Below are 539 nucleotides of genomic sequence, written 5' to 3'. Positions count from 1 at the left end.
GATCGCTGGCAAAAGGAAAGGTCGCAGGTCAGGCTGGGTCAAAGGCGTGTGTGGATCGATCGATCGATCTTGGCCAGTTACACAGAGGGCCTCCTCGGGTTTCTGAGGGAGAAAAGCATGTGTTGAAAGAACCTGTGTGATGATGCCAGGATCAAGTAAATCTTTGAATACATGCGGTGAAAGATACTCAAAAGTATTTGAATAAAACTAACGGAAAACTGACTCATTTTCTAAACAATTATATTCGTTAGCAGCGTATTATTTTGAACACTAATGTTCTAAAGTGAAACAGTTAATACAAAGCTATATTTTAATATAGATTAAAAACTGTTATCACAATTCAATATACAGAAAGGAAAGGAAAGAAATCAATAAGTATTAACAGTCACTGCACCCCTTACACTCTTCATATTGAGGAAAAACATTGAGGGTTTGGTTTGGGAATTCTTCAAACTTTCCTACTACATATAAATTGATAGCACCTTGCCTGCCACACTTCCAGCCACTAATTACTTCCTATACACACTATTCTCAAACAC

Source organism: Penaeus monodon, chromosome 21 (genome assembly GCF_015228065.2).
Source record: "Penaeus monodon isolate SGIC_2016 chromosome 21, NSTDA_Pmon_1, whole genome shotgun sequence".
NCBI lineage: Eukaryota > Metazoa > Arthropoda > Malacostraca > Decapoda > Penaeidae > Penaeus > Penaeus monodon.
This window is presented reverse-complemented; position numbering follows the sequence as displayed.